Raw genomic sequence first — 9,775 nt, forward strand, 5'->3', positions numbered from 1 at the left:
TATTTAAAAAAAAAAAAAAAAAACAAAAAACAAAAAACAAAAAACAAAAAACAAAAAGCTGGCAACAGGAAAGGAGCCAGGTGCTTGTATACATGGTGCCTAGGGTACTCAAGGGGATGTGGGAAATTTCTCCCTGTGCAAGAATCCAGTAAACACAGGGAGAGCAATAGAACCAAATTTCCACCGTTTTGCAGCTTCCAAAGAAACAATGAAGGTAAACAGTGACCATTATATCACTTACTAATTTATTGCCTTTCCGCCCTAAATCCACTCTTTCAGGGCCCGCTCTGAGGTCGTTCATTGAAGGAACTCCAAACTTATCCTTCCCAATGCGTATGATCTGACGCTTCATCAGTAGAGGGCGCTAAAGAGACACTGCAGGAACAAGGGGCTTTTCTCTCGGTTTTACTCCTGGTGTCTGACCTCCAGCAGTGCACATGCTGATTCATCAGCCATGCCATGTGCCATCAAGATCCCTACAGTGTACAGTCCTTCTCCCGGATCCTCTGCCTGGACTCGGGGACCCCTTGCCTTCACCCTTGTGACAACCAGTTTTACATCTACAATGGGGTCGGACCTCCTGATCACTTTCCACCTATGGCTGGCTGGCTGACAGCACAGGACTTTGTTTCTTAAAGCCCTCCAAGTGTGAACGCTTCACACCAGGCCTCACACTTCCTACTGTGTGTGGTAGGTAAACAGCCTTAGCCTCAGCTTGCCTGTATCTTTTGGGTTCTCCCCTTCTTGCACAGCAAATATGAACGTATGAATATACACGTGCCAGATAGCCTACTGTCCCCAACTACTGGCTACTGTGCTTCAAGCTTCTTCAACAATGTCAAAAGCTCAGCCTTAGGGGGAGCCCCTATTTCAGGGTTGTTTTTCTTTGATATGCTCCCTCCGATATAGGGTGCCCTTTAAAGGCAACTTTACTTTTCCACAGCTATTATTTTAATAATTCTGTATATCTAATTTATGTTATGTAAGTTACTGTATAATGTGCTATTTCCCAAAGTAGGCCGAATGACACAGGTATGGGTGGGTGGTAACTTCACAGAGAGACAGAAAAATCATGTGGCCTTGCTGGAGATCAAGTGTTCTTGACAAAATATCAAGCCTGATTCTTGCCAAGCCTTGGATCTAGCCAAACATTTGGAAGGAAAGGAATATGTTAAATGATACCATCAGACATAATCACAAGATCAAGGCTTAAGAAAACATCATAAGAAAAACAATCAGAATTCTCCATGACAGAGGAGAGAACCTGCCTATCATCTGATTAACTGTCTATCTATTTATCTATCTACCTATTTATTGGTTGTCTGTCTATGGCTTTTTATCCAATTAGAATTAAGGGCTTCATTGTACACTGATTCCAGCAAAAAATATTGGAGGCAAATAAATTTAACTGTCTGGACATTTGATAATATTAATTATCTTTTTTTAAAAAAGAGAGATAATGAAGGAAATATAAATGATATTTGTTGACAATATAGAAATTCTCTTTATGTGTGAGTGATATGTGGAAATTTTCTTCAAAATAATAAGTGTATAGGATACAAGTGGATGGGGGAATGTATCGTCCTGGACTTGATAATATTGAATCTAACTGAATCTAATGAATACATTTTTTTTCTATTCGAGGTAGAGTCTCACTGTATAGCCCAGGCTAGCTCACTGTGTGTCCAATCTACCTCAGTCTCTGAGCACTGGTATCTTATAAGCACCACCATTTTTAGCTTCATTTAAAAAAAAAAAAAAAAAAAAAAACTCTGCAAACTGCTAAGACAAAAGGCAACATAACTGAAAAATGAACAGAGTAAAACTAAACAATGAGTGAGAAGAGTGTCCGTGCCCAAACACGTGTGAAATCATCCATTCAAAAGCAGAATATCCACGGAAACATGGTTATTGCCACTGGTGCTACCACACCGGACAATCCAGCGGCACAAATTTTCAAAATGTAGAACAGGCAACACTGTAAACCCAATTGTTCTGGTTTCAGATATCTATCGTGGAGAAGTTGTCACATAGTCAGCTAAAATGTGGGTTTGTTCAAGCAATCAAACCCTAGAAGCCAGTCAAATATCCACCGGTGAAGAAGGGGCAGAGGAAAAGAAGTAAACAAACCCGGGAAGTCCGCACAGGATCCTCTGAAAGAGTTCAAAGGCAAGAGTATGTGGGCCTTTGTGGCAAAGCTCCAGAATGTCATTCACAGAGCAGGGTGTCGCATTTAATCTTTTTGTTGATCTTTTCATAAAAATATATTCATATTGCTTGTAAATAAAGAGCAGGCAAGGGAAGCCCCTGCCACTATAGACTGAGCAGCTGGTGACGGAGTTTTGCAAACCTTCAGTCACTGGAGATCTGATGAAAAGCAGTTCCCTGGGTGCAGTAAAGCATGAATGCAGCAAACAGGAATCATCCTCAGAGGGTGGGTCGGAGCCAGGGCCTATCCTGCCTGACTCGGACCTCTTTAGTACATATGTAAGGCTACATTCCCCCCTATCCCCCCCCCCCTTAGGAAGTTTCTAAGACTCTCACAGCTCCCACAAATTTGTTCTTTCATTGGGCAAACTTATATCTCATTTCCTTTTAGGACCCAGCACCCCAAGGGTTCTAACTCCCTGCAGCTCCAGGGTCCGATACCATAGGCTCACTCACAGGCAGACAGGGATCAAAGACTCTGCGTTTTAAGACATAGAAAACTGCCTTTTCCTATTCCAAAGGTTTCCTCAAACGTCTTGTCTTGAGGTTTGAACGCAAGCCATCTTAGAAACCAGATGATTCAGATGCTAATTTTTTAAGGTTCAAAAAGCTAAGGCAATTAGTTGCCCAGAATGCCCAGAATATTTGACGTCTTTTTAGGGGTCTCTAGCTCAGTACTGAGGAGAGTGGTATCAGCTACTTATCCATTGCTGCCTCAGGGCTCGTGACCGGTCAAGAGAAGAAATTTTATTTTGCTTCATCACTGGAGAGAGACTTGAATCCATCACTACAGGGGAGGCATGGGCAGCTCTTCACTTGTCTGTTGTCCAGGAAGCAGAGTTCCGGCTTGGAATCACAGGCAGGGATAAACTTCACAGGCCTGCCCCTAGCGGCCCATTTATGCTAGTATCTCCGCGGGAGCCTACAGCCTTCAAAACAGCCCCCACAAACTGCGGAATCGAGCGAGCATTTAAAACATGAGACTAAGAATGCCATTTAGATCCTGAGCAAAACAGGCAAAAGAGTAAGCCCAGGAAAACCATTAAGGTTTGGGAATTGCGTGTGAGCACAGCATCCAGCACGTTAGAAGGCCTTGCAAAGCTGCTTTGTAGCCATGTACAAGAAACCGGCAACTACTGACAAACCACCACAGCCAGGATCAAGAGCGTGAGTTACCCCAAGGTTTTAGGCTTTGGGGACAGCACTTTGTGGAAGAGGGCTTCCCGGTTCTAGACCAGGTGATCATTTCAACCGCAGCCATGGTGCTGAAGGGCCTGCCACATCTGGCCTTGTTCCTGCCTTGGCAGGCTGCCACGCACGGTCAGGATGATGGAGGAGTGTTTTTACAAGTGTCAAGCCCCAGGAACATTGTCTCCATCCTATCTGATAAAGCCCAGAGTCCGACAAGCTTCGGGCAACAGCACAGGTTCGAGTTCCATTCCAACCCCTGCAGGCCCGCTCACGAAAAATTCCTGACAATGCCAACTTAATAGTGGTGATTTCCCAGCTCTTATGTTTGAAAATCATCTGGGGATGAAAGTAGTTTTCACTGTGAGTAGCTTTTTTTTTTCTTTTTTTTTTTTTCAGATTTTTCAGATTTCCCTCCCTCAAGCAGGGTGGGAAAGAAAAGCAAGGTCCAAGCAGCCAGAAGCCAGACACCAAGAAGGAGGTCCTGGCTGCTCCAGCAAGGAAAGCAAGGGTTCCGGTGGGCCCCTGCTGATGTGGTGGTGGCCTGGAGGGCTAACACTGAGGTCAGGGACAAAGGCATTGGGATCCAGGAGCGGCTCCTGCCACCATGGGGAGGGAGGGAGAGAGAATGTGGTACACCAAGTTTTTTTCTCCTCATGCACTCAATTATGATGCTTGTCTTCCTATGGCCCTGAACTCATGAAAAATTGCACAATAGGGACTTGCACATCATATAGTTTCTTTGCAAAAAAAATTCAGGAAGCTGGCTCATTCGAGGACATTATCAACAAGTAAGAGCAGGTAAATTTTATAGAATTTAAAACCTTGAAGAGAATTAAATATTTTCCTGTGCAATACGTTTAGAGGGGAAAAAAGACTTTTAAAAAAAAATCAGCTATGTTCCTAGCACTCAGATTCAACTTTGTATGTAGTTTTGTTTTGGTTTCTGAGACAGGGTTTCACTATTGTGGTGGTTTGTATAATAATGGCCTCTGTAGACTCATAGAATTGAATCTTTGGTCGTCAGAGAGTGTGAGTATTATGAGGTGTGGCCTCGTTGGAGTGGGTGTGGCTTTTTAGAGGAAGTGTGTCAATGAGAGTGAACTTTGAGGTTTCAGATACTCAAGCCAAGCCCAGTGTCTCTCTCTTCCTGCTGCCTGCTAATCAAGATGTAGAACGCTTGGCTCCTTCTCCAGCACCGTGTCTGCCTGTGTGCCACCATGCCTCCCACTGTTATGACAACAGACTAAACCTCTAAACATAAGCCAGCTCCAATTAAATGCTTTCCTTCATAAGAGTTGCCATGGTCATAGTGTCTTTTCACAGCAACAGAACTTTGACTAAGACAACTATATAACCCAGGCTGGCCTTGAACTCAAAGTAACCGTCCTCCCTTAGCCTCCCCAGTGCTGGGGTTACAAGGCATGTGTCACTCTATCTGGCTGCAGCTTGAACATTCAACACAGTGTTTTACTCCCTTGATATGAGAACATGATGTAAACGTTTTCTTTAATAAGTAATAGATTCCTTTTTAATGCTTTTATTTTAGTTTATTTTTGCTTACATTCAGGTAAGTAAATTATAAAGTAGGGCAAATGGAATACACTAAACATTACAAAAACAAAACCTAATGCAAGTAAGCAACAACAGAATAATTGATTGCCCCCTCTGCCGTCATCACCTCTGCTTTCAGAGAAACCTGAAGCAAGTGAGGACCCTTTTGAGAAAGGTCCAAAAGGTACCACATAAAAACATATAATGCCTTTTTGAAGTTTGAGTTAAATTCATGGGATTCGGGACTTGACAACATGCCATGTGGAACAGGAGGGCTGGACTTGAGGGGATGTAACCGAAGCCAGCATGCAAGCCACTGAACCACAAAAGCAAGGACATAACCTGGCTCAGTAAGAAAGCAAATGGTCTGCCTGCCTTCAAGGAATTCTCTGCCAGCTGGAGCTCAGTTGCAAGCACCAGCTCTCATTAGTAATTCCTCAGGCCCAGACATAAGACTCGCTACAGTGCCCTCTCTACAGTTCTGTACCAGACTGACTAGTTGATGTTTTTTTAACTGAGTTGAGAGAGCTTCTCATCGGCTGCTGCCTTTGAGCACTGAGGCCGCATTTTCCATTTGCCTCACAAAGACTCAACATTTTTGCTGCATTACCAAGGCTGCTTTAATTTATCACTTTGTTTTAAAGAACTGCACCATCCAAAAATAACACAAAATTACTCATTCTGTTGGAGGGTACTGCAGCCTTACATAAGTCATCGAATCTTGCACTGCTTTGGGCCAGGCTGAGCCCAGAACCAGCCTTCTACATTCTAGCAGTCACCAATGGAAGCTCCTTGGTTTTCAAAGCAAACTGTTAAATTCTGGTTTTGTTTTGAAACAGGACCTCATGTAACCCAGGCTAGCCTTAAACTCAGTAAGTAGCCTCAGATGATCTTCTACTTCTGATCCTTCTGCCTCTACCTCCCCAGTACTGGGGTCACCACCTTTGCCAGCACACCCAGTTGTTTGGGTTTTGTATTTGTCTTTTGTTTTGTGTCTTTTAACCACTAGTGCCAAAAACAATGTCTGACCAGCCGGAGAGAAGCTGTGCTGCTGAGTTCGACATCCCTCCCTTGCCTCGTTCATGCTGCCTGTCATAGTATAGAGACAGCTGCATCTTAAGCCATCTTCTCCCAGTTTTCCTGATGTCATTTTAAGGAATTATGACTATGCTTTTTAAATATTGAGCTTAATATTGAATTTTATGTTTTAAATATCTAAAGAAGTTTAGGACTAAGTTCTTTATTGAACTTTGAAAAGACACTTTAAAAAGCAGGGTTTGTTGCTGTTGTTGTGTTATTTTGTTTTGTTTTTTTGAGAAATACAAATCAAGCTTGTTTCCTAAAGTTTTGCTGAGATTGTCTGTGATTTGATGGTCATCTCCCTGCTGCCTTGGCCTTCCATTTCCTTGGTGTGCATAAGACAGCCTCCTGGTGGTCTGTCTTGAAAAATCACCATAATGGAATATATATGAGGGCCAAGCAGAGAAAAGCACAGTCTTATTAAATTTCAGTGTTCCCACTTGCTTTTGTGTTTCTCATTATCCCTCTAGTCTCTTTGTGGAGAGGAAGAAGTCTCCATGTCTTAAATGTACCCCCTCCCCCAAGGTCAGCGGACCCTAGTCTGGGTCAGTCATTACTGAAGCCTGCAGTGTTCTCCATTTTTGTTGACTTTCTATTTTAGAGGAGACCTTTTGGGAGATTCTTGCAATGAAATTCTGCTAAGAGGAAAAGTCTAGCAGTTAGTGGCATTATTAAATCCCCCCAATTAAACCACAGAATCTGCCATTCACAGACCTTGTCCCTTGGGAACTTAGAGAGCTCTGGAGGTTTTACTGTATTAATCCTCACACTTCGTGTGAATAGGACCAGATCAGACCACTTTAAATCAGGGCTTCTTAGATAGTTTTCATTTAGAACCCCTTTCTACTGGGCAAAATTTTAAGTGACCCTGTATACACATGTATCTAAAGTAGGCATGTAAATGAAACATGCAGCAATAATAACAGTAACTTTATTTTAAAACAATTTTTGAATATATGTAACTTTACCATTTATTAAAAATTAAAGCAAATTTACATATTAATGAGATGAATGTGCTTGTTTATCTATATACAAAAAGTGAAATCTTAGCTGAACATTTATTTGATACTACACAGAGCATCTCCAACATTTTCCTGAATTGATGAATATTTTAATTTCATAATCATCAAAACAAAAAATGTCACATCACATAGATATGTAGCACAAAATTAGAGAAGTATGTTTTATGCTGTTCCCACTTCATAAATTGTTAGAAATTCTGTTATAACCCCAAGCCAAAATTCATTTAACAATCTTATAGATAAAATTCAAGTCGGCAATTCAGACAGCACTTTTTTCTTTGCTTTGTTGCTTGGTTTTGTTTTATTTGCTTGTTATGGATACTTTTGCTCAATATTTATTTATTATTTTGTAATTTCACATATTTACACAGTGTATGTAGATCGTATACACTCCCACAACCGCCTCCAATTCCTCCCCAACTCCTTCACAACCCCTCTCAACTGCCCTCCAGCTCCTCCCAGAGCCTACCTCCACAGCTCCCCACAACCTTTATGAACTTTTACTTTTCTTTTTTGCTAACAACCCACCGAGTCCAATTAGTATTCCCCATATGTACATGGGTATAGAGACACCCATGGGAACACAGGAAACATACCATAAACCAATTTTCTTCAAGGACAGAGACAAACCACAATTTTAAAAATCAAGCATTCTAACAGAATGCAATCCAGACTTGATATATAAATGCTGAAAAGTGATGGTAGAAAACATTAAAAGTCTTTGTTTCCATAAGAGCAGACAACTTTCTATCTGTAATAAAAAAGATGATAATTTATAGCACAGGATAACCTCAAATCCAGGTTGAGCTATTCCAGGTTGGCCCTGCTGGTGTGGCAGTATGTGCAATGTGAATCTTGTGTGTTCCCAACCAACTGAAGCTGCAATGAAGTCACACAAGCAACGTGGACAAGTGCCTTACAGACAGCTTTGCTTCATCACATGTTTGATTTTCAACTTCTTTTGGTCATGGACATTTGGAAAAATGTTAGTAATGTTTCATGACCCCATGGAAATCACACACCACAGCTTAAGGAGCTGGGTCTAAATGAAGCTCCTGTATGGTTGCAGTGGTACCAGGTTGATCCCAGTTTCTCCTGCAGGGATCATCCAACTAAATGGCAAGGTGGAGCTTTTGCAAGGTTAGAGGGATCCTGGTTAGGTTATGAAGGCTCTGGTTGCTAGACAATGGACAAAGCAATCCACTGTGAAAGAAGCAGGAAGGAACATGGGAGCAAGCGAGTCCACAGATGAGCACTTGGCTCATCCACACCTTGATCCAAACAAAGTACATTTCCCCTACCTTCTGCTGACACATCTCTCTGGCAGCCTTCACTTTAAAGACCTAATCTGCTTATCAACATAGACTCATCTCCCTGAAGCTGCCAAGAAGAATCTGGGTCAGTGGGAGTTTACAGTTGCAGGAGTGGTCAGACCAGGATGTGAGCAATGATTGAGTACGCACTTTAGCTTGTGACTAGAGTTATCAGGGATATTCTCAACAGAAGAGTTATAATGGCAGAGCTATCTGTAGGTAAAGAACAAACTTGAACAATTTCTTCCCTTTTGGCAATCATATTCCTTCTGAAAAGTGAGAAATCTACACACACACACACACACACACACACACACACACACATGGGGGGGGAGAGAGAGAGAGAGAGAGAGAGAGCGAGAGATTGGGGAACTTCTCCCATGCCATTATGAGGTCCCTAACTCCCTTTGTTCAGTCTACTTTAGAGAAATGATTTTCTGAATCATTTAAGGTATTTTCACATCTCTTAAGAGTCTTTGGCCTCGAAAGAAGCAAAGAATACAACTAATATTTTGGGTGGGAAATTTACAAGTCAGGTGGAGGAGTCCTTGCCGTCAGAACAGATCTCTACCCTACAGATAACTGTTATCCCCACTCAGAGTACAGAGAAATTGCTGAGTGTAGCATGGAGGAGTCCTGGATTCTTGGAGGACTCACCAACGATGAAGTTTGGAAACTTTGCCTCCATAGTTGTTGGTATGTGTTGTGGTAGGAGTGTATGAGGAAGAAGCCACCATGTCTAGTTGTAGCACAGTCACCTGGCTGTGAGAACTCAGGCAGGGCTCAGGTAAAAACACCAAAAAAGCAGAAACAACCAGGCTGCTGCCTGAGCAGGGCCAGAGCAGTTCCTACAAGTGTGACAAAAAGGAGAGACTGGCCAATAATGGCGTCATGTGTCATTTTAACCTTCTTATGTTCCTCCTATGTCCTGATGTTTTCCAGGTGGTTCATAATCTAATGTTATTGGCTTCAACACAGATTTACAGGTAGTAAGACCAAATGTAAACTACATGAACACTTAGGAACCAGGAGGAATGCAACTTGGGTCTGTCACTAGACCTGTTACAGGTAGACCATGATAACAGGTACCTGGGATACATGGGGAGCCCTTTCTGTTTTCTGCAAGGGCAGGTATAGAGAAAGAATAACTAACACATTATGAGATGCAGAAGTTTCCATAGAACTGTGGAGGCCTTAACCTACCATAGTGATGAATGAAGAACTTAGCAAGCTAAAAAGTGAGGTCCCCAGCAAAGAGCTAAGAAGGCAAAAGCATTATAACAGAAGGAGATCTGGACAGGAAGATGGGAAGCAGGAAGGAAGTGGTGGCATGAAGAGAAGAGATGGCAGCCAATAACATTTCCATTCCCTTCTCCTTAACTCATATTCCTTCAGATGAAAAGAGGAGGT

General features: G+C 42.2%; 1 long non-coding RNA gene across 2 annotated transcripts in view; it reads left to right on the forward strand.

The window, feature by feature from the left end:
- LOC116094027 overlaps positions 1–799 on the forward strand; it is a 2,716-nt gene extending 1,917 nt beyond the window's left edge. For both annotated transcript variants that reach the window (XR_004119939.1, XR_004119940.1), the window contains exon 3: positions 280–799. This is a non-coding gene — a long non-coding RNA (uncharacterized LOC116094027). The remainder of the gene's footprint in view (positions 1–279) is intronic.
- The last annotated feature ends 8,976 nt before the right edge of the window (positions 800–9,775 follow it).

This window comes from Mastomys coucha, unplaced genomic scaffold, assembly GCF_008632895.1.
Source record: "Mastomys coucha isolate ucsf_1 unplaced genomic scaffold, UCSF_Mcou_1 pScaffold16, whole genome shotgun sequence".
Classification (NCBI taxonomy): Eukaryota; Metazoa; Chordata; class Mammalia; order Rodentia; family Muridae; genus Mastomys; species Mastomys coucha.